The sequence below is a fragment of the Misgurnus anguillicaudatus genome, chromosome 21 (genome assembly GCF_027580225.2).
Source record: "Misgurnus anguillicaudatus chromosome 21, ASM2758022v2, whole genome shotgun sequence".
Classification (NCBI taxonomy): Eukaryota; Metazoa; Chordata; class Actinopteri; order Cypriniformes; family Cobitidae; genus Misgurnus; species Misgurnus anguillicaudatus.
The window spans coordinates 15,949,273-15,966,667 of record NC_073357.2 but is presented as its reverse complement, the minus strand read 5'-3'; the positions used below and the strand labels follow the sequence as shown (position 1 = coordinate 15,966,667).

Below are 17,395 nucleotides of genomic sequence, written 5' to 3'. Positions count from 1 at the left end.
AATTATTTAATTATTTATTCATATAATTTTTTTCCAGAAATGCATCCTTTCTGTAAGCGTTCGCCGATGGCATGGCGTTGCCACATTAGTCTTGAAGTGGCTCTCAAATCGAGTCAGCGCTTGCTTACGGCCACACCACCCTGAGCACGCCCGCTCTCGTCTGATCTCGGAAGCCAAGCAGGGTCGGGCCTGGTTAGTACTTGGATGGGAGACCGCCTGGGAATACCAGGTGCTGTAAGCGTCTAATTCTTTATTTAATTAATTATTTAATTATTTATTCATATAATTTTTTCCCAGAAATGCATCCTTTCTGTAAGCGTTCGCCGATGGCATGGTGTTGCCACATTAGTATTGAAGTGGCTCTCGAATCGAGTCAGCACTCGCTTACGGCCACACCACCCTGAGCACGCCCGCTCTCGTCTGATCTCGGAAGCCAAGCAGGGTCGGGCCTGGTTAGTACTTGGATGGGAGACCGCCTGGCAATACCAGGTGCTGTAAGCATTTAATTCTTTATTTAATTAATTATTTAATTATTTATTCATATAATTTTTTTCCAGAAATGCATCCTTTCTGTAAGCGTTCGCCGATTGCATGGCGTTGCCACATTAGTCTTGAAGTGGCTCTCGAATCGAGTCAGCGCTCGCTTACGGCCACACCACCCTGAGCACGCCCGCTCTCGTCTGATCTCGGAAGCCAAGCAGGGTCGGGCCTGGTTAGTACTTGGATGGGAGACCGCCTGGGAAAACCAGGTGCTGTAAGCATTTAATTCTTTATTTAATTAATTATTTAATTATTTATTCATATAATTTTTTTTCCAGAAATGCATCCTTTCTGTAAGCGTTCGCCGATGGCATGGCGTTGCCACATTAGTCTTGAAGTGGCTCTCGAATCGAATCAGCACTCGCTTATGGCCACACCACCCTGAGCATGCCCGCTCTCGTCTGATCTCGGAAGCCAAGCAGGGTCGGGCCTGTTTAGTACTTGGATGGGAGACCGCCTGGGAATGCCAGGTGCTGTAAGCATTTAATTAATTATTTAATTATTTATTCATATAATTTTTTTCCAGAAATGCATCCTTTCTGTAAGCGTTCACCGATGGCATGGCGTTGCCACATTAGTCTTGAAGTGGCTCTCGAATCGAGTCAGCCCTCGCTTACGGCCACACCACCCTGAGCACGCCCGCTCTCATCTGATCTCGGAATCCAAGCAGGGTCGGGCCTGGTTAGTACTTGGATGGGAGACCGCCTGGGAATACCAGGTGCTGTAAGCGTTTAATTCTTTATTTAATTAATTATTTAATTATTTATTCATATAATTTTGTTCCAGAAATGCATCCTTTCTGTAAGCGTTCGCCGATGGCATGGCGTTGCCACATTAGTCTTGAAGTGGCTCTCGAATCGAGTCAGCGCTCGCTTACGGCCACACCACCCTGAGCACGCCCGCTCTCGTCTGATCTCGGAAGCCAAGCAGGGTCGGGCCTTTGTTAGTACTTGGATGGGAGACCGCCTGGGAATACCAGGTGCTGTAAGCATTTAATTCTTTATTTAATTAATTATTTAATTATTTATTCATATAATGTTTTTCCAGAAATGCATCCTTTCTGTAAGCGTTTGCCGATGGCATGGCGTTGCCACATTAGTCTTGAAGTGGCTCTCGAATCGAGTCAGCGCTCGCTTACGGCCACACCACCCTGAGCACGCCCGCTCTCATCTGATCTCGGAAGCCAAGCAGGGTCGGGCCTGGTTAGTACTTGGATGGGAGACCGCCTGGGCATACCAGGTGCTGTAAGCATTTAATTCTTTATTTAATTAATTATTTAATTATTTATTCATATAATTTTTTTCCAGAAATGCATCCTTTCTGTAAGCGTTTGCCGATGGCATGGCGTTGCCACATTAGTCTTGAAGTGGCTCTCGAATCGAGTCAGCGCTCGCTTACGGCCACACCACCCTGAGCACACCCGCTCTCGTCTGATCTCGGAAGCCAAGCAGGGTCGGGCCTGGTTAGTACTTGGATGGGAGACCGCCTGGGAATACCAGGTGCTGTAAGCATTTAATTCTTTATTTAATTAATTATTTAATTATTTATTCATATAATTTTTTTCCAGAAATGCATCCTTTCTGTAAGAGTTCGCCGATGGCATGGCGTTGCCACATTAGTCTTGAAGTGGCTCTCGAATCGAGCCAGCGCTCGCTTACGGCCACACCACCCTGAGCACGCCCGCTCTCGTCTGATCTCGGAAGCCAAGCAGAGTCGGGCCTGGTTAGTACTTGGATGGGAGACCGCCTGGGAATACCAGGTGCTGTAAGCATTTAATTCTTTATTTAATTAATTATTTAATTATTTATTCATATAATTTTTTTCCAGAAATGCATCCTTTCTGTAAGCGTTCGCCGATGGCATGGCGTTGCCACATTAGTCTTGAAGTGGCTCTCGAATCGAGTCAGCGCTCGCTTACGGCCACACCACCCTGAGCACGCCCGCTCTCGTCTGATCTCGGAAGCCAAGCAGAGTCGGGCCTGGTTAGTACTTGGATGGGAGACCGCCTGGGAATACCAGAGGGCTATTTCATAAAACTCGCTTGGAAAAGCGAGGATTAAAGTTACAAACTCGACTTGAATTAACCTAACAAATGAGGCGAGGCTAAAGCGGTTTCAAAAAAGGCAAATGAAGCTTACGCAATCCAACTAATGTGATCCAGATTTCCCTAGTCAAGATAATTGCGCGTGCACGCTATTCTTGGGCAGCCCTAGAGGTCGGGCGTGGATCAAATCGATCAAAGTTAAAGAGAAAGCGGTCATTTTTGATAAAAATGTATGAAAATGTACTACTGACTGAAAATTATAATAGTGCTGCAATAAACAAACCCATAAAATAGTTGAAAAGTCCTTATGGATTAAATCCCGGCACGCAGAAACTAAATTTAAATATATTGTCTTGTTGTTAAATGGATCACATTAAACGAATGAAACACCGTTAGAAATGATGGCCCAGTGGTTAGTGCTCTCAACAGCGCATGCGGGGATCCGGGTTCGAGCCGCGTCAATGCTTATGTGGCTATACTTTGCAAATTTTTATATGCTGTACTTTTTAAAAATAACACAAATCTTAACTTTTAAAAGACAATTTGTAGTTTACTAAGTAACCTATATAATACATATTTAGCAGATGAATGATTTTAATACATTTACAGTAACTTTAAATGTAACTTACATTTATTTATTTTTTATTTGGGGGTACATTTCAAAAGCAGCAACTTGAGTGGACAATAGAGTAACAGGTGAAAATAAAATATAAATATATTGTCATAAGAACTGTAGTTGATTTAAGCATAATCATATGCTAGAAGAAGTGTCTAATCTCATAATGTTAGCTGCCAAAGATGTTGACTGGCAGTGAGGAGAGCACTGGCATCTATCAGCAGCACAGCTTTTACTCCTGCAGATGAAGTGTGCTTGAAAGAAAAAAATGGGGTCACTGAGAGCATGGTGGGTGAACAGCATATGCATTTCTGAATTTACAGTAGTACAAGAAATGATTGTGTAAAATCATATATGTTAGTTACACATATTCTTGACCAATCATTATTACTTGACATGTTACTCAAAACATTTTTGATGGCAAATTATGTGTGCGTTATAGAGCCACAAGTCATCATGTTAAACCCTGGGAGGATGAGAGATTTTAAACCACTGGGTTATTATCACACTGTTAAAAAATTAGCTGTAGTTATGCAGCTGTTTGCCAGTAACTTATGTAGATTTAAAGGTTTATTATTTACTGGCAACAGTTTGTTCAAAGTTAAATCAACATTAAACATTAACAAGTCTATGATTTTACAGCATAAAACTATAAAATAACAGCCTCATGCAAAGCATTTTGTGAACCAGAAATCCTCATGAACCTTTTTCTGTTGTTTCCTTCATATTTTGGTTCCCAGAATGCTTTGCATGAGGCTGTTATTTGATGGTTTTATTCTGTAAATAAAAAGACTTGTTAATGTTTAATGTTCATTTAACTTTGAACAAACTGTTGCCAGTAAATAACATACATATAAATCTACAGTAAGTTACTGGCAAACAGCTGACAGTAATACTGTAAGTTCTACATAATATTTTTAACAGTGTAGTGTTAGGTGTTGATAGATAAACAGAGTTTTATGAATGGTTACAGGGTGAGGATCAGTTGAAGAAAAGCCTGAGGTATAAGCACATTATACTGTAAGTCAGTACAAGCCTTGTGAGCTGAAAAAATATTGTATGCAGGACACTAACAATCTTCTCTGTGATAAAAAAAGAATTTTAACTCATTACAACAAAATGCCAAGAGCATACCATCACATAATTATATTGTATTCCTTCAGCCATGCAGACACCATAATTTTTTTTAATTTCAAGAAAAATGTAACAACTAGAGAAAGATACAAATACTGCAGATCTTTAAAATAATGTGCATTTTTATGCACACCAAGCATAAAAAAATTAAATGACTGTACTTGACTTTTGTGTGTTGTATATTTAAATTAAATTTCCTCTTTGTGTGACAGACAATCTTAAAAAAAAAGATATATATATATATATATATATATATATATATATATATATATATATATTTATATTGCAATTATATTAATTTAGATACATCTTAAATTTGTTAATGAACTATTATCCTTAGTTAAGATTATCATTTATATTCAACATTTGATAGGCCTATATACCATATTATGAAACACATGTCTATATTTTATTAATTATTATTGTAACAAAATTTATCAAATTTAATATATAAGTTGATTTTCTTTAATTGTTAGATTAATAGTGGTTAATAAAGTCAAATAAAATGTCAAAGAGTCAGCTGTAATATCATTGCATTTACATTTCAGTGTTAGTGGAAGTCTAGTTAAGCAACAATGAGGCTTAGCCTGACAGTTAGCCTGCTCCGGACCAGGCTAGTTTGCAAGCATAAGTTTCCATAGTAACCGGGGTTGAACTAGTTCAAGTTTGTTTTATGAAACAAAATCCACCGGCAATAAGCCAGACTTAACAAAATAAGCCTGGCTTATTCTGTAATCTAGTTTTATGAAACAGCCCTCTGGTGCTGTAAGCATTTAATTCTTTATTTAATTAATTATTTAATTATTTATTCATATAATTTTTTTCCAGAAATGCATCCTTTCTGTAAGCGTTCGCCGATGGCATGGCGTTGCCACATTAGTCTTGAAGTGGCTCTCGAATCGAGTCAGCGCTCGCTTACGGCCACACCACCCTGAGCACGCCCGCTCTCGTCTGATCTCGGAAGCCAAGCAGGGTCGGGCCTGGTTAGTACTTGGATGGGAGACCGCCTGGGAATACCAGGTGCTGTAAGCATTTAATTCTTTATTTAATTAATTATTTAATTATTTATTCATATAATTTTTTTCCAGAAATGCATCCTTTCTGTAAGCGTTCGCCGATGGCATGGCGTTGCCACATTAGTCTTGAAGTGGCTCTCGAATCGAGTCAGCGCTCGCTTACGGCCACACCACCCTGAGCACGCCCGCTCTCGTCTGATCTCGGAAGCCAAGCAGGGTCGGGCCTGGTTAGTACTTGGATGGGAGACCGCCTGGGAATACCAGGTGCTGTAAGCATTTAATAAATTATTTAATTATTTATTCATATAATTTTTTTCCAGAAATGCATCCTTTCTGTAAGCGTTCGCCGATGGCATGGCGTTGCCACATTAGTCTTGAAGTGGCTCTCGAATCGAGTCAGCGCTCGCCTACGGCCACACCACCCTGAGCACGCCCGCTCTCGTCTGATCTCGGAAGCCAAGCAGGGTCGGGCCTGGTTAGTACTTGGATGGGAGACCGCCTAGTAATACCAGGTGCTGTAAGCATTTAATTAATTATTTAATTATTTATTCATATAATTTTTTCCAGAAATGCATCCTTTCTGTAAGCGTTCGCCGATGGCATGGCGTTGCCACATTAGTCTTGAAGAGGCTCTCGAATCGAGTCAGCGCTCGCTTACGGCCACACCACCCTGAGCACGCCCGCTCTCGTCTGATCTCGGAAGCCAAGCAGGGTCGGGCCTGGTTAGTACTTGGATGGGAGACCGCCTGGGAATACCAGGTGCTGTAAGCATTTAATTCTTTATTTAATTAATTATTTAATTATTTATTCATATAATTTTTTTCCAGAAATGCATCCTTTCTGTAAGCGTTCGCCGATGGCATGGCGTTGCCACATTAGTCTTGAAGTGGCTCTCGAATCGAGTCAGCGCTCGCTTACGGCCACACCACCCTGAGCACGCCCGCTCTCGTCTGATCTCGGAAGCCAAGCAGGGTCGGGCCTGGTTAGTACTTGGATGGGAGACCGCCTGGGAATACCAGGTGCTGTAAGCATTTAATTCTTTATTTAATTAATTATTTAATTATTTATTCATATAATTTTTTCCAGAAATGCATCCTTTCTGTAAGCGTTCGCCGATGGCATGGCGTTGCCACATTAGTCTTGAAGTGGCTCTCGAATCGAGTCAGCGCTCGCTTACGGCCACACCACCCTGAGCACGCCTGCTCTCGTCTGATCTCGGAAGCCAAGCAGGGTCGGGCCTGGTTAGTACTTGGATGGGAGACCGCCTGGGAATACCAGGTGCTGTAAGCATTTAATTCTTTATTTAATTAATTATTTAATTATTTATTCATATAATTTTTTTCCAGAAATGCATCCTTTCTGTAAGCGTTCGCCGATGGCATGGCGTTGCCACATTAGTCTTGAAGTGGCTCTCGAATCGAGTCAGCGCTCGCTTACGGCCACACCACCCTGAGCACGCCCGCTCTCGTCTGATCTCGGAAGCCAAGCAGGGTCGGGCCTGGTTAGTACTTGGATGGGAGACCGCCTGGGAATACCAGGTGCTGTAAGCATTTAATTCTTTATTTAATTAATTATTTAATTATTTATTCATATAATTTTTTTCCAGAAATGCATCCTTTCTGTAAGCGTTCGCCGATGGCATGGCGTTGCCACATTAGTCTTGAAGTGGCTCTCGAATCGAGTCAGCGCTCGCTTACGGCCACACCACCCTGAGCACGCCCGCTCTCGTCTGATCTCGGAAGCCAAGCAGGGTCGGGCCTGGTTAGTACTTGGATGGGAGACCGCCTGGGAATACCAGGTGCTGTAAGCATTTAATTCTTTATTTAATTAATTATTTAATTATTTATTCATATAATTTTTTTCCAGAAATGCATCCTTTCTGTAAGCGTTCGCCGATGGCATGGCGTTGCCACATTAGTCTTGAAGTGGCTCTCGAATCGAGTCAGCGCTCGCTTACGGCCACACCACCCTGAGCACGCCCGCTCTCGTCTGATCTCGGAAGCCAAGCAGGGTCGGGCCTGGTTAGTACTTGGATGGGAGACCGCCTGGGAATACCAGGTGCTGTAAGCATTTAATTCTTTATTTAATTATTTATTCATATAATTTTTTTCCAGAAATGCATCCTTTCTGTAAGCGTTCGCCGATGGCATGGCGTTGCCACATTAGTCTTGAAGTGGCTCTCGAATCGAGTCAGCGCTCGCTTACGGCCACACCACCCTGAGCACGCCCGCTCTCGTCTGATCTCGGAAGCCAAGCAGGGTCGGGCCTGGTTAGTACTTGGATGGGAGACCGCCTGGGAATACCAGGTGCTGTAAGCATTTAATTCTTTATTTAATTAATTATTTAATTATTTATTCATATAATTTTTTTCCAGAAATGCATCCTTTCTGTAAGCGTTCGCCGATGGCATGGCGTTGCCACATTAGTCTTGAAGTGGCTCTCGAATCGAGTCAGCGCTCGCTTACGGCCACACCACCCTGAGCACGCCCGCTCTCGTCTGATCTCGGAAGCCAAGCAGGGTCGGGCCTGGTTAGTACTTGGATGGGAGACCGCCTGGGAATACCAGGTGCTGTAAGCATTTAATTCTTTATTTAATTAATTATTTAATTATTTATTCATATAATTTTTTTCCAGAAATGCATCCTTTCTGTAAGCGTTCGCCGATGGCATGGCGTTGCCACATTAGTCTTGAAGTGGCTCTCGAATCGAGTCAGCGCTCGCTTACGGCCACACCACCCTGAGCACGCCCGCTCTCGTCTGATCTCGGAAGCCAAGCAGGGTCGGGCCTGGTTAGTACTTGGATGGGAGACCGCCTGGGAATACCAGGTGCTGTAAGCATTTAATTATTTATTTAATTCTTTATTTAATTAATTATTTAATTATTTATTCATATAATTTTTTTCCAGAAAAGCATCCTTTCTGTAAGCGTTCGCCGATGGCATGGCGTTGCCACATTAGTCTTGAAGTGGCTCTCGAATCGAGTCAGCGCTCGCTTACGGCCACACCACCCTGAGCACGCCCGCTCTCGTCTGATCTCGGAAGCCAAGCAGGGTCGGGCCTGGTTAGTACTTGGATGGGAGACCGCCTGGGAATACCAGGTGCTGTAAGCATTTAATTCTTTATTTAATTAATTATTTAATTATTTATTCATATAATTTTTTCCTAGAAATGCATCCTTTCTGTAAGCGTTCGCCGATGGCATGGCGTTGCCACATTAGTCTTGAAGTGGCTCTCGAATCGAGTCAGCGCTCGCTTACGGCCACACCACCCTGAGCACGCCCGCTCTCGTCTGATCTCGGAAGCCAAGCAGGGTCGGGCCTGGTTAGTACTTGGATGGGAGACCGCCTGGGAATACCAGGTGCTGTAAGCATTTAGGCTCGCTTACGGCCACACCACCCTGAGGGCGCTATTGAGCAATCAGGAAGTGAGTTGGCTGCAGTAGAGAGAGGAAGGCTCTCTCATTGTTTATGTTTGTTAGTGTTTGTAGTTTTTTATTTGTATATCGATTGAGTTTTGTTTGTTAGTGATTTTTTTTGTTTAAACCACCTAACAGCAGCTTTTGGCTGGCTGGAGGGTGGTTAAATCGTGATTTTTCGTGGTTTTGTTTGTTTGTTTTTGTTTTTCGTGTTTGTTTTTCATTTGAAATGGACGGACCTACGGCTAATGACCTGGAAATGGCGGCGGAGAAACGGAACGGCAATGACACTGGACCTGAACATCGACCACGAGCTGGAAACCAAAAGGATACAGGTGTTAGGAATTTTGAGCAAAGGAAATACATGAAGGAAGCAACAGTGATTGTAAATGTGGACAATGCTAATGGAGTAAAGGCGGAGGATATAATTAAAGTGATAGCAGAGAAAATTGGAGAAGGAAACGTTCTGGCAGTAAGACCAAGACAAAATAAGGAATATGAACTGACCCTGGAGAAGGAGGAAATGTGTGATGAGTTAATGGATGGACTAATGATAAAAGGAACAAACTGTGAGGTGAGGAGATTACAAAACAGAGAATATGTCGTTTCCTTCATGCATTTGCCTGTTTACCTGGAGGATAACGAAATTTTAGAAAAATTGCAAGGTTGGGGCGTTTTGCCAATATCAAAAATTAAAAGAAGGCTGTATCCGGGCACTGGAATCGAGGACGGGACAAGGTTTGCGAGAGTGAGGTTTCCCAGGGAAGTGGTTTCACTCCCATACAGCACGAAGCTGGAAACAGCGGAAGGGCCGCAATATTTTAGGGTGATGCACAGCCATCAGGTGAAAACCTGTCGGCTGTGCATGAGCCCAGACCATCTAATGAAAGATTGCCCTGATTTTAAGTGCTACAAATGTGAGGAGAGGGGACATTTCGCAAGGGACTGTAACACTGTTAAGTGCCCGGACTGCCAAGACTATTTAAATAAATGTGAGTGTTGGATGGATGGAGGGGAAGGAGGATCACAAAAACAGGTGGACAGTCAAATGCATGAAGGGAACGATGGAGAAGAAAATGAAAATGAAGAACAACAACACACTGATGGAGCAAATGAAATGGAAAAGGGAATAACAATAGAGGAACAGACAACAGAGGATAAAGAAGTGGAAAACGAGAAGGACAATTCACAAGGAGATGATGGTACATGGACACCAATTGAAATTTCTGCAAGTTTTACAAGTCTTTTAGATACGATGGACAAAGAAGGACAAAATGAGATAGTAGAGAGCAGCGGGATTGACAATAAAGATATGGAAGAAGCAGCAGTATTGGAGAAAAGCAGAGACGGAAGAGCACAAGTATTGGAGAAAAGCAGAGACGGAAGAGCACAAACAAGAAGAAGAACATTAAAGGTAACACCAAATGTACAGTTTGCTAAGAAAAAAGTGATGAAAAAAGGACAAATGAAATGTGTAAATAGGTATGAAGTTTTAAAGGGACTGGAGGAGATGAAGTGAGACAATGGTTTTTAGGTATTTAATTTTTCTTTTAATGGTTTTAAGTTGTGTGACTTTTAATGCAAGAGGACTGCTGGACGTGAGAAAATTTGAAAAAGTAATTGAAAGATGTAAACACGAAGATATCATTGCACTACAAGAAACGAACTGGAAAGAGAATGTGATGAAGGATTTTCAAAGGAGATGGGCTGGAGGAATTTTATATAACAATGGTGATGGAAGATTTGGAAGAGGAGTTGCTTTTTTAATGAAAGAGGAGGTTTTTAAAAGAAGCAAAATTGTATATAAAGACAATATAGGAAAATGTATGATTGTAGAGACAAAATATGATGAAAAGGAAATGGTTATAGTAAATGTACATGCACCAACAGAAGAGAAGGAAAAAAAAGATTTTTTTTTTGTTTTAAGAGGTTTTTTAAAGAAATATAAAGAAATTGTAATGATGGGGGATTTTAATACAGTTTTTAGTAAACAAGATATGGCAGAGGGAATGGTTTTTAAAAGTGATGCGGGGAGAAAAGAATTAAAGGTTTTAATGGAAGAAAATAAAATGATTGATGTATGGAGAGAAAGGAACGAAACAAAAAAAGAGTTTTCAAGACGACAAATAGTGGGACAGTTTGTGTGCAAAACAAGAATTGATTTTATTTTATGTAATAGGAATGTGGAAAATTTTATTGAAAAGATTAAGTATGAAGAAACAAGTTTAAGTGATCATAAGTTGTTATTTTTTAAAATTGATTGGGACAAAATACAAAGAGGGCCGGGGGTATGGGTTTTAAATACAGAGATTCTTAAAAATAAAGATTATGTTTCAGAAATCAAACAAATTATAGAAAGAGAAAAGGAAAGTAAAATGTATGAAGAGAGTAAGAGAATATGGTGGGAAAACGTAAAGTTTTTAATAAAAAAATTCTCAATTAAATACTGTAGCCTAATACAAAAATGTAAGAGATATAAGAAAAAAGAAATGAAAACAGACTTAGAAAAAGAACTAGCTAAAGAAAACAAAGACATACAAAAGATAAGAGAAATTGAGGAAAGATTAAAGGAAATAGAGGAAAAAGAATATGAAGGAGCAAGATTAAGAAGTAAAGCAAAATATATGGTGGAAGGAGAGAAATGTACAAAGTTTTATTTTGACCTAGAGAAAAAGAAAGGAAAAGCAGAGATTGTAAAGGAGATAAGAGGGAAAAATGGGGAAATCGTACAAGGAAATGAAAATATTCTAAAAGAAATAAAGGCCTTTTATGAGGACCTTTTCAGTACACAAGGTGAAGAGGAGAAAGAAAAAAAACAATTATTAAATCTAATAAAATCAAAATTAAGTAAAGAAGATAAAGATGTATGTGACCATGATTTCAGAGATGAAGAGATTGAACAAGCAATAGATCAACTAAACAGAAAGAAGAGTCCGGGAATAGATGGTTTGGGGAGTGAATTTTACAAATGTTTTAAAGAGGTTTTAACAAAGATTTTAAAGGAGGTTTTTAAGGAAATTTTTGAAAAAGAGGAAGTAAATGAAAGGATGAGAATAGGTTTGATGAAAATTATATATAAAAGGAAAGGGGAGAGGGTAGACTTAAAGAACTATAGACCAATTTCAATGTTGAACACAGATTTTAAAATTATAGCAAAGGTTTTAGCAAATAGACTGAAGGAAGTGATGCCAACTATAATAAAAACAAATCAAGCATATGCAGTCAAAGGAAGAGACATAGCTGACATAACAATGAGTATAAGGGACATGATATGGTACATAAAACAAGAAAATAAGGATGGGTACATAATCAGTTTAGATTTTGAAAAAGCTTTTGATAGGGTGGAACATGGTTTTTTATTTGATGTTTTAAAGAGTTTTGGTTTTGGGGAAAATTTTATCAAATGGATTAGAATCTTATACAAGGGGGCTTTGACAAAAATTAAATGCAATGGGTTTTTAACTGAATGTTTTAAAATTACGAGATCAATACGGCAAGGTTGTCCACTCTCGGCACTGTTATATTCACTTGTATCAGAACCACTGGGATTAGCTATAAAGGAAAATACAAAAATAACAGGAATTGAGATCGAGGGAATAATGTCTGAAGGGAAAGTTTTTCAGTATGCAGATGACACAACAATAATTGTAAATAGGAAAGAAAGTGTACAAGAGGCCATGAATGTTGTCAAGAAATTTTGTAAAGCATCAGGAGGTAAAGTTAATGAGGATAAAACAGTGTACATGAGGTTTGGCAAAGCTGTGCTTTTAAATGATTATTTTAATTTTAAAGAGGTAGAAGAAATGAAAATTTTAGGACTTTTATTGGGGAAAAATGAGAAAAAAACAAGAGATGAAATGTGGGAACAACTGATATCAGGAATAGAAAGAAAAATAAACTTTTGGAAATTAAGAACTTTAAGCTTGAAGGGGAAGGTTTTAACTTTGAATGTTTTAATGGTTTCTAAATTGTGGTATGTTTTATACTTATCTGAAATGCCAATATGGATAGAAAAGAGGTTGAAGAAATGTTTTCTTGATTTTATTTGGAACGGCAAACCGCCAAGAATAGCTTACAACACGATTTTAGGGGATATAGAAAAAGGCGGTCTAGGATTAATGGATGTAGAACAAAGGAAAAACAGTCTAAGAGTAAAAGCAGTTAAAAAGTATTTACAAGAAGAAAACAAGGCGGAATGGAAGAAAACAATGAAATTTTTTTTAAACAGATGTGAAAATTTTAACATGGAGGATGGAATTTTATGGATGAAAACGAAAAGTTGGATGACAGAGAGAATACCTGGGTTTTATAGAGAATTGCTTAGTGCTTGGGGGAAGTTTTTAACAAATATTGAATATGACCCACGAGGAAGAGAAAACATTTTAAATCAACCTCTGTTCTTGAACAACAAGGTTTTAAAACAAGACAAAGTCATTTATTTTAAGAAATGGATGGAAGTGGGAATAACTAAAGTAAAAGATGTAATGTATGAAGTGAAAGAAGGTTTCTTACCTGTACAATGTGTGTATGATGCAATGGATGAGGCAAAAGAGGAATACAGCAAACAAGAAATTATAAACAAGTATGAAGTAATTAAACAAGCTATACCCAAAGAGTGGATTAAAAGAATAGAAAATATGGAAAAGGAAAAAGAACAGAAAGACATTCAAGTGAATTTGGGTGAAAAAGTATACACTCTCAAAGAATGCAGTATTAAGATGTTTTATTGCTTTTTCAGAGACAGTGTTTTTAAAGAACCTATTGTAAATTGCTTCTGGCTACAGAAATTTGTGAATTTAAAACAGGAAGATATATGGAGAAACATGAGGGGAAGATGTGTAGAAACAAGACTGGAGTCCTTGGAGTACACAATAAGACATAAAGTGGTATTTACTGATGTGATTTTAAACAAAATAGGAATGGAACAAAGTGCGATGTGTAAAGTATGTCACGAAAAAGAAGAAGGAATTGTACATTTGTTTTTGTACTGCAAAGAATTGGACTCTTTTTTAAACAAATGTAAGGACATAATCAAAGAATTGGACGAACAATGGAATGAGAATGAAATGGAATGGAAGAGATTGGTGATGTTTGGTTGGAAAAGGAAAAGTCAAAACATGAAATTTATTAATTTATGTGTAATGTTAATGAAAAGTGCAATATGGGAACGACGAATTGCAGCAAAAAAAGAAAAAATTGTAATTGATGTATGGACTGTTTTTAAAAGAAAAACTGAAATGTACATGGAAAGATTGTATGCCTATTTTAAACATGAGAATATGTTAGAAGCTTTTTACAATGTTTTTACGCCCAAGGTTTGCAGTATTTTAGAGGGTTTAAAGTGGAGATTGCCAGATGTTACGGGACACATTTTTACATAATTTTAAAGGTTTTCTTTCTCATTGTTCTTTTATGTAACTATTTAACTTCATGGTAGAGTATATTTGATGTTGTTGTTTTTTTTTTTTTTTTTTTTTTTTTTTTTTTGTTTTTTGTTTTTTTGTGTAAAACAAATGGTTTTGTATGAAATGCTTTGTAATTGTTAGGAAAATTATTCAATAAAAAAAAGCACGCCCGCTCTCGTCTGATCTCGGAAGCCAAGCAGGGTCGGGCCTGGTTAGTACTTGGATGGGAGACCGCCTGGGAATACCAGGTGCTGTAAGCATTTAATTCTTTATTTAATTAATTATTTAATTATTTATTCATATAATTTTTTTCCAGAAATGCATCCTTTCTGTAAGCGTTCGCCGATGGCATGGCGTTGCCACATTAGTCTTGAAGTGGCTCTCGAATCGAGTCAGCGCTCGCTTACGGCCACACCACCCTGAGCACGCCCGCTCTCGTCTGATCTCGGAAGCCAAGCAGGGTCGGGCCTGGTTAGTACTTGGATGGGAGACCGCCTGGGAATACCAGGTGCTGTAAGCATTTAATTCTTTATTTAATTAATTATTTAATTATTTATTCATATAATTTTTTCCCAGAAATGCATCCTTTCTGTAAGCGTTCGCCGATGGCATGGCGTTGCCACATTAGTCTTGAAGTGGCTCTCGAATCGAGTCAGCGCTCGCTTACGGCCACACCACCCTGAGCACGCCCGCTCTCGTCTGATCTCGGAAGCCAAGCAGGGTCGGGCCTGGTTAGTACTTGGATGGGAGACCGCCTGGGAATACCAGGTGCTGTAAGCATTTAATTAATTATTTTATTATTTATTCATATAATTTTTTTCCAGAAATGCATCCTTTCTGTAAGCGTTCGCCGATGGCATGGCGTTGCCACATTAGTCTTGAAGTGGCTCTCGAATCGAGTCAGCGCTCGCTTACGGCCACACCACCCTGAGCACGCCCGCTCTCGTCTGATCTCGGAAGCCAAGCAGGGTTGGGCCTGGTTAGTACTTGGATGGGAGACCGCCTGGGAATACCAGGTGCTGTAAGCATTTAATTCTTTATTTAATTAATTATTTAATTATTTATTCATATAATTTTTTTCCAGAAATGCATCCTTTCTGTAAGCGTTCGCCGATGGCATGGCGTTGCCACATTAGTCTTGAAGTGGCTCTCGAATCGAGTCAGCGCTCGCTTACGGCCACACCACCCTGAGCACGCCCGCTCTCGTCTGATCTCGGAAGCCAAGCAGTGTCGGGCCTGGTTAGTACTTGGATGGGAGACCGCCTGGGAATACCAGGTGCTGTAAGCATTTAATTCTTTATTTAATTAATTATTTAATTATTTATTCATATAATTTTTTTCCAGAAATGCATCCTTTCTGTAAGCGTTCGCCGATGGCATGGCGTTGCCACATTAGTCTTGAAGTGGCTCTCGAATCGAGTCAGCGCTCGCTTACGGCCACACCACCCTGAGCACGCCCGCTCTCGTCTGATCTCGGAAGCCAAGCAGGGTCGGGCCTGGTTAGTACTTGGATGGGAGACCGCCTGGGAATACCAGGTGCTGTAAGCATTTAATTCTTTATTTAATTCTTTATTTAATTAATTATTTAATTATTTATTCATATAATTTTTTTCCAGAAATGCATCCTTTCTGTAAGCGTTCGCCGATGGCATGGCGTTGCCACATTAGTCTTGAAGTGGCTCTCGAATCGAGTCAGCGCTCGCTTACGGCCACACCACCCTGAGCACGCCCGCTCTCGTCTGATCTCGGAAGCCAAGCAGGGTCGGGCCTGGTTAGTACTTGGATGGGAGACCGCCTGGGAATACCAGGTGCTGTAAGCATTTAATTCTTTATTTAATTAATTATTTAATTATTTATTCATATAATTTTTTTCCAGAAATGCATCCTTTCTGTAAGCGTTCGCCGATGGCATGGCGTTGCCACATTAGTCTTGAAGTGGCTCTCGAATCGAGTCAGCGCTCGCTTACGGCCACACCACCCTGAGCACGCCCGCTCTCGTCTGATCTCGGAAGCCAAGCAGGGTCGGGCCTGGTTAGTACTTGGATGGGAGACCGCCTGGGAATACCAGGTGCTGTAAGCATTTAATTCTTTATTTAATTAATTATTTAATTATTTATTCATATAATTTTTTTCCAGAAATGCATCCTTTCTGTAAGCGTTCGCCGATGGCATGGCGTTGCCACATTAGTCTTGAAGTGGCTCTCGAATCGAGTCAGCGCTCGCTTACGGCCACACCACCCTGAGCACGCCCGCTCTCGTCTGATCTCGGAAGCCAAGCAGGGTCGGGCCTGGTTAGTACTTGGATGGGAGACCGCCTGGGAATACCAGGTGCTGTAAGCATTTAATTCTTTATTTAATTAATTATTTAATTATTTATTCATATAATTTTTTTCCAGAAATGCATCCTTTCTGTAAGCGTTCGCCGATGGCATGGCGTTGCCACATTAGTCTTGAAGTGGCTCTCGAATCGAGTCAGCGCTCGCTTACGGCCACACCACCCTGAGCACGCCCGCTCTCGTCTGATCTCGGAAGCCAAGCAGGGTCGGGCCTGGTTAGTACTTGGATGGGAGACCGCCTGGGAATACCAGGTGCTGTAAGCATTTAATTCTTTATTTAATTAATTATTTAATTATTTATTCATATAATTTTTTTCCAGAAATGCATCCTTTCTGTAAGCGTTCGCCGATGGCATGGCGTTGCCACATTAGTCTTGAAGTGGCTCTCGAATCGAGTCAGCGCTCGCTTACGGCCACACCACCCTGAGCACGCCCGCTCTCGTCTGATCTCGGAAGCCAAGCAGGGTCGGGCCTGGTTAGTACTTGGATGGGAGACCGCCTGGGAATACCAGGTGCTGTAAGCATTTAATTCTTTATTTAATTAATTATTTAATTATTTATTCATATAATTTTTTTCCAGAAATGCATCCTTTCTGTAAGCGTTCGCCGATGGCATGGCGTTGCCACATTAGTCTTGAAGTGGCTCTCGAATCGAGTCAGCGCTCGCTTACGGCCACACCACCCTGAGCACGCCCGCTCTCGTCTGATCTCGGAAGCCAAGCAGGGTCGGGCCTGGTTAGTACTTGGATGGGAGACCGCCTGGGAATACCAGGTGCTGTAAGCATTTAATTCTTTATTTAATTAATTATTTAATTATTTATTCATATAATTTTTTTCCAGAAATGCATCCTTTCTGTAAGCGTTCGCCGATGGCATGGCGTTGCCACAT

At 40.3% G+C, this 17,395-nt stretch overlaps 30 non-coding genes and 5 pseudogenes across 30 annotated transcripts; all 35 read left to right on the top strand.

Moving 5' to 3' along the window:
- Positions 1 to 122: 122 nt before the first annotated feature.
- Positions 123 to 241, top strand: LOC141357054 (5S ribosomal RNA). The gene has a single exon (XR_012363529.1). It is a non-coding gene; the product is annotated as a 5S ribosomal RNA (ribosomal RNA).
- Positions 242 to 382: 141 nt separating this feature from the next.
- Positions 383 to 501, top strand: LOC141353710 (5S ribosomal RNA; annotated as a pseudogene).
- Positions 502 to 642: 141 nt separating this feature from the next.
- On the top strand, positions 643 to 761 carry LOC141357013 (5S ribosomal RNA). The gene has a single exon (XR_012363485.1). It is a non-coding gene; the product is annotated as a 5S ribosomal RNA (ribosomal RNA).
- Positions 762 to 903: 142 nt separating this feature from the next.
- On the top strand, positions 904 to 1,022 carry LOC141353890 (5S ribosomal RNA; annotated as a pseudogene).
- A 129-nt stretch (positions 1,023 to 1,151) lies between these two features.
- On the top strand, positions 1,152 to 1,270 carry LOC141358572 (5S ribosomal RNA). Its single transcript, XR_012365069.1, has one exon. It is a non-coding gene; the product is annotated as a 5S ribosomal RNA (ribosomal RNA).
- A 141-nt stretch (positions 1,271 to 1,411) lies between these two features.
- LOC141354188 (5S ribosomal RNA) lies at positions 1,412 to 1,531 on the top strand (annotated as a pseudogene).
- Positions 1,532 to 1,672: 141 nt separating this feature from the next.
- LOC141358025 (5S ribosomal RNA) lies at positions 1,673 to 1,791 on the top strand. The gene has a single exon (XR_012364514.1). It is a non-coding gene; the product is annotated as a 5S ribosomal RNA (ribosomal RNA).
- Positions 1,792 to 1,932: 141 nt separating this feature from the next.
- LOC141355260 (5S ribosomal RNA) lies at positions 1,933 to 2,051 on the top strand. The gene has a single exon (XR_012361690.1). It is a non-coding gene; the product is annotated as a 5S ribosomal RNA (ribosomal RNA).
- A 141-nt stretch (positions 2,052 to 2,192) lies between these two features.
- Positions 2,193 to 2,311, top strand: LOC141358213 (5S ribosomal RNA). Its single transcript, XR_012364702.1, has one exon. It is a non-coding gene; the product is annotated as a 5S ribosomal RNA (ribosomal RNA).
- A 141-nt stretch (positions 2,312 to 2,452) lies between these two features.
- Positions 2,453 to 2,570, top strand: LOC141354425 (5S ribosomal RNA; annotated as a pseudogene).
- A 2,677-nt stretch (positions 2,571 to 5,247) lies between these two features.
- LOC141355660 (5S ribosomal RNA) lies at positions 5,248 to 5,366 on the top strand. Its single transcript, XR_012362098.1, has one exon. It is a non-coding gene; the product is annotated as a 5S ribosomal RNA (ribosomal RNA).
- A 141-nt stretch (positions 5,367 to 5,507) lies between these two features.
- LOC141355659 (5S ribosomal RNA) lies at positions 5,508 to 5,626 on the top strand. Its single transcript, XR_012362097.1, has one exon. It is a non-coding gene; the product is annotated as a 5S ribosomal RNA (ribosomal RNA).
- A 129-nt stretch (positions 5,627 to 5,755) lies between these two features.
- LOC129416066 (5S ribosomal RNA) lies at positions 5,756 to 5,874 on the top strand (annotated as a pseudogene).
- A 128-nt stretch (positions 5,875 to 6,002) lies between these two features.
- LOC141355658 (5S ribosomal RNA) lies at positions 6,003 to 6,121 on the top strand. Its single transcript, XR_012362096.1, has one exon. It is a non-coding gene; the product is annotated as a 5S ribosomal RNA (ribosomal RNA).
- Positions 6,122 to 6,262: 141 nt separating this feature from the next.
- Positions 6,263 to 6,381, top strand: LOC129414312 (5S ribosomal RNA). The gene has a single exon (XR_008634322.2). It is a non-coding gene; the product is annotated as a 5S ribosomal RNA (ribosomal RNA).
- Positions 6,382 to 6,521: 140 nt separating this feature from the next.
- On the top strand, positions 6,522 to 6,640 carry LOC141357734 (5S ribosomal RNA). The gene has a single exon (XR_012364221.1). It is a non-coding gene; the product is annotated as a 5S ribosomal RNA (ribosomal RNA).
- Positions 6,641 to 6,781: 141 nt separating this feature from the next.
- On the top strand, positions 6,782 to 6,900 carry LOC129416821 (5S ribosomal RNA). The gene has a single exon (XR_008635567.2). It is a non-coding gene; the product is annotated as a 5S ribosomal RNA (ribosomal RNA).
- Positions 6,901 to 7,041: 141 nt separating this feature from the next.
- On the top strand, positions 7,042 to 7,160 carry LOC129416490 (5S ribosomal RNA). The gene has a single exon (XR_008635400.2). It is a non-coding gene; the product is annotated as a 5S ribosomal RNA (ribosomal RNA).
- A 141-nt stretch (positions 7,161 to 7,301) lies between these two features.
- Positions 7,302 to 7,420, top strand: LOC129415266 (5S ribosomal RNA). Its single transcript, XR_008634766.1, has one exon. It is a non-coding gene; the product is annotated as a 5S ribosomal RNA (ribosomal RNA).
- A 129-nt stretch (positions 7,421 to 7,549) lies between these two features.
- On the top strand, positions 7,550 to 7,668 carry LOC129415614 (5S ribosomal RNA). The gene has a single exon (XR_008634919.2). It is a non-coding gene; the product is annotated as a 5S ribosomal RNA (ribosomal RNA).
- Positions 7,669 to 7,809: 141 nt separating this feature from the next.
- On the top strand, positions 7,810 to 7,928 carry LOC129415145 (5S ribosomal RNA). The gene has a single exon (XR_008634735.1). It is a non-coding gene; the product is annotated as a 5S ribosomal RNA (ribosomal RNA).
- Positions 7,929 to 8,069: 141 nt separating this feature from the next.
- LOC129415058 (5S ribosomal RNA) lies at positions 8,070 to 8,188 on the top strand. Its single transcript, XR_008634684.1, has one exon. It is a non-coding gene; the product is annotated as a 5S ribosomal RNA (ribosomal RNA).
- Positions 8,189 to 8,341: 153 nt separating this feature from the next.
- LOC129416720 (5S ribosomal RNA) lies at positions 8,342 to 8,460 on the top strand. The gene has a single exon (XR_008635502.2). It is a non-coding gene; the product is annotated as a 5S ribosomal RNA (ribosomal RNA).
- A 141-nt stretch (positions 8,461 to 8,601) lies between these two features.
- Positions 8,602 to 8,720, top strand: LOC129416011 (5S ribosomal RNA). Its single transcript, XR_008635132.2, has one exon. It is a non-coding gene; the product is annotated as a 5S ribosomal RNA (ribosomal RNA).
- Positions 8,721 to 14,571: 5,851 nt separating this feature from the next.
- On the top strand, positions 14,572 to 14,690 carry LOC129416815 (5S ribosomal RNA). Its single transcript, XR_008635565.2, has one exon. It is a non-coding gene; the product is annotated as a 5S ribosomal RNA (ribosomal RNA).
- A 141-nt stretch (positions 14,691 to 14,831) lies between these two features.
- On the top strand, positions 14,832 to 14,950 carry LOC129416790 (5S ribosomal RNA). Its single transcript, XR_008635528.2, has one exon. It is a non-coding gene; the product is annotated as a 5S ribosomal RNA (ribosomal RNA).
- Positions 14,951 to 15,079: 129 nt separating this feature from the next.
- On the top strand, positions 15,080 to 15,198 carry LOC129415007 (5S ribosomal RNA). The gene has a single exon (XR_008634657.2). It is a non-coding gene; the product is annotated as a 5S ribosomal RNA (ribosomal RNA).
- A 141-nt stretch (positions 15,199 to 15,339) lies between these two features.
- Positions 15,340 to 15,458, top strand: LOC129416639 (5S ribosomal RNA). Its single transcript, XR_008635472.2, has one exon. It is a non-coding gene; the product is annotated as a 5S ribosomal RNA (ribosomal RNA).
- Positions 15,459 to 15,599: 141 nt separating this feature from the next.
- Positions 15,600 to 15,718, top strand: LOC129414957 (5S ribosomal RNA). Its single transcript, XR_008634640.1, has one exon. It is a non-coding gene; the product is annotated as a 5S ribosomal RNA (ribosomal RNA).
- Positions 15,719 to 15,871: 153 nt separating this feature from the next.
- Positions 15,872 to 15,990, top strand: LOC129414225 (5S ribosomal RNA). The gene has a single exon (XR_008634289.1). It is a non-coding gene; the product is annotated as a 5S ribosomal RNA (ribosomal RNA).
- A 141-nt stretch (positions 15,991 to 16,131) lies between these two features.
- LOC129414234 (5S ribosomal RNA) lies at positions 16,132 to 16,250 on the top strand. The gene has a single exon (XR_008634291.1). It is a non-coding gene; the product is annotated as a 5S ribosomal RNA (ribosomal RNA).
- A 141-nt stretch (positions 16,251 to 16,391) lies between these two features.
- LOC129416530 (5S ribosomal RNA) lies at positions 16,392 to 16,510 on the top strand. The gene has a single exon (XR_008635432.2). It is a non-coding gene; the product is annotated as a 5S ribosomal RNA (ribosomal RNA).
- Positions 16,511 to 16,651: 141 nt separating this feature from the next.
- Positions 16,652 to 16,770, top strand: LOC129415769 (5S ribosomal RNA). Its single transcript, XR_008634996.2, has one exon. It is a non-coding gene; the product is annotated as a 5S ribosomal RNA (ribosomal RNA).
- A 141-nt stretch (positions 16,771 to 16,911) lies between these two features.
- Positions 16,912 to 17,030, top strand: LOC129416117 (5S ribosomal RNA). The gene has a single exon (XR_012362093.1). It is a non-coding gene; the product is annotated as a 5S ribosomal RNA (ribosomal RNA).
- Positions 17,031 to 17,171: 141 nt separating this feature from the next.
- On the top strand, positions 17,172 to 17,290 carry LOC129414241 (5S ribosomal RNA). The gene has a single exon (XR_012362092.1). It is a non-coding gene; the product is annotated as a 5S ribosomal RNA (ribosomal RNA).
- The last annotated feature ends 105 nt before the right edge of the window (positions 17,291 to 17,395 follow it).